Here is a 2,627-nt window from a genome sequence, read left to right as displayed (position 1 = left end):
CATGTCTCAAAAAAGTTGTAAGAAGTGCACCAGTATTTACAGACCCCATTAAACTATGCATAAATAAAATCTATACACTCAATGCACTGTTTCTTAAAATACAGAACCTCCACGGGGACTTGAGGTTGGGGGGACAGGCAGCAACAAATTGCTTCGTGCCTACCCTTTTCAAGTTTACTCAAAACATCTGAAATAAATATGCAAATGAAGCTTCAGTACCCTAAAAGAACATGTCGTTTCAAAGAGCCTCCCATTTGAAGAGTTAACTTTCAAAGTTTTTTTTTTTTTTTTTTTTTTTTTTTTTTTTTCTAAAGGACAGGGAAAAAATCATCAGCAGGCTTGGTTTCTACAAGTTTCCTAAAACCAGAAGGCTTTTAAACTCCTTTGAACACGGGGATTTAGAGTGTGTCAAATACCACCTATTAATTAGTTGCTAAGCAGATAGACCCTTTGCCTCCCGCCAGAGGAGTTGATCTCCGAAGAAGCTAGATACACACTTTTCTTTTTTTCAAGGTAAATATTGAGCAGACACAGAAACCAGCCATTACCTTAACACTGAAAAAATAAAGGTATTGTTGATCTGTTGATCTAGAGCACATCAATTTGACATTTTGATGGCTAAGTGTGTGGGTCTGTTAGCCCAGGCAATGTATTTAAAAGATTCTAAAACTTGTAGCACCACTTTCAGGGAAGGAAAGAATGGGGTTCAAAAAAATAAAAGCTTAATGAATAAAGAGCCAGTACTTGTCACCTTCTGATAAAGTTCCAAAGCTAGGAGATAGCTCAGCGCTAGAGAAACAACTAAGGAATCCAGGCAGGGAGCGGGGGAGGTGATCGCTGTGGATCCGGAACAGGTGGAGGCCCTTTAAATAGTAAGGTAGGTGACAAACTCTTCCCCCAGGCCAAGAGGGCTCTCATCTGTGCGGTGGAGAAGGATTCTTGCAGTCCTGTTCCCTCCCGACTCTCCGAAGCTTTGTTCGTCCCAATTTTATTTCCTGTGCTTCTCCATTTTCTCCAGGGTTTTGTTAGAATCAGCTGGATTCTGGTCTCCGGGGTTCATGTAGGATTTATCTATGACAACCAGGGCTTCTTTGATGCAGCTCTGCAGGGCAGATGGCCTGGCTGCCAAACCCGTGGGTAATCAGGCTGAAATGAGACTGGCAGCTCTGTATGTTTGTCTCCAAGACTGGGGCGGAGGACCTGCTGGTGCCATTGGGTGTCTGGTCTCCGCTGAGAAGCTCCATGCATTCTTTATACACTTGCTGGGCTGCCAGTAGCATGTTCTTCCTAGTTGCCATCTCATTTCGTCCTCCCAGATGAGGCCTGGTTAAATATTCTGCCACTGGTTTACTAGGAAATTCGGCTTCACAGACGTAGGCAAAGTCTCTAGCCGAACGAACAGCTTCCCCTTCTACTAAGGTTGTCAGGAGAGTCACCACATAAGCGGCTTTCCCTCTCCCGGCCTAAGATCAACCCAGTCTTGTCCAACTTCTCCTGCAAGGGCCGGCCTGCATTTTTCGATTTGGCTCTTCTGAGAACATCTCCCAGTAATGAGGCATTTAAGCATTCGGACGGGGACAATCGCCTCTGCACTTCAGCCGCCGTCACTTTGTATTTTGAAGTAAAGCTGAGGAGAGACAATCTTCCAGGGACTGCGCAGAAGATCTCAGTGGGGTTCATTACGAGCCCCACCAGCTCCTTCTGACAGGGGAGGTTCAGAGGGTTCTCGGTCATGGAAATGGGACCTTTGTGAATGACTGACTGATCGTGCAACAGTAGGTGCTGGTCGTCAACATTCTGCACCTCGTCCATCTGGTAGGCCATGTCGTGCAGCCCCAGATTTTCGGCCAGGACCGCTGCATCGGGGCGTGCGCATGGGGCGGCAGCAGGTTGGAGCGGTGGTAGGCATTCCCGCGGGCGCTCACCGACCCGCCTCCAGCCCGGAGAGGTGGGGCCGCAGGCCGGCGGGCGCCCGTGGTGCAAGGCAGCCCCGCTCCCCCCTGGTTCTGGCGGCCGCGCCAGGCCTGCTGCCGGTGGGCGCCCGCTGGTGCAGGAGGTTGATGGCGGCGTGCGCTTCCCCCGGTGCGAGTAGGGGTCGGCCGATTGCGAGTAGGCCAGCCGCTGGTAGGGAGGGGGAAAGCAGGGTGGCGGCTGGTATTCCGCGACTCCAGTGTGGGAGAGGGGCGGCGCGGGGCTGCAGAGGTGCGGTCCGGCGGAGGAGAGGTGGGGTACTCGTGGGTTCCCCCATCGTGGCGATCACGTAGGAACTGGAAACTCATCATGTTAGCTCTTCAGCCCTCTGTGAGTTGAGGATTTTGAGAGTAAGAGCTTCGCAGAAAAAGAGTTCCCCAGGGGCCGACTCGTGTGCAGTAAACACACGCTTCCAACGTTTACTTAATTCTGAAAACTCATTCTTTTACCTGTTAGCTTCATGTGTTCTTTTCCAAAATGACTATTCAGGTTGTCTGTTCAATTTTTGTTATATTATTTGGTTTTGTGTGTTTCTCTACTTAGTTGTGTTCATTTCTGGCAAATAGTCAATACAAACTTCCTTCCCATATGTGATCTCTTATAATTTTTTCCCAATTTGTAGGATGCCTTCTGTTTTAATTCATTTTCTCTTTTCT

The 2,627-nt window shown here is 48.8% G+C and overlaps 1 pseudogene across 1 annotated transcript; it reads right to left on the bottom strand.

Moving 5' to 3' along the window:
• Nucleotides 1-627: 627 nt before the first annotated feature.
• LOC108298064 lies at nucleotides 628-2,244 on the bottom strand (annotated as a pseudogene). The gene has a single exon (XR_001822435.2). The product of XR_001822435.2 is annotated as a transcription factor AP-2 gamma-like (transcript).
• Between the last annotated feature and the right edge of the window lie 383 nt (nucleotides 2,245-2,627).

This window comes from Cebus imitator, unplaced genomic scaffold (assembly GCF_001604975.1).
Source record: "Cebus imitator isolate Cc_AM_T3 unplaced genomic scaffold, Cebus_imitator-1.0 Scaffold880, whole genome shotgun sequence".
Taxonomy (NCBI): Eukaryota; Metazoa; Chordata; class Mammalia; order Primates; family Cebidae; genus Cebus; species Cebus imitator.
The sequence above is the reverse complement of the archived record's forward strand: the minus strand, read 5'-3'. Positions and strand labels throughout refer to the sequence as shown.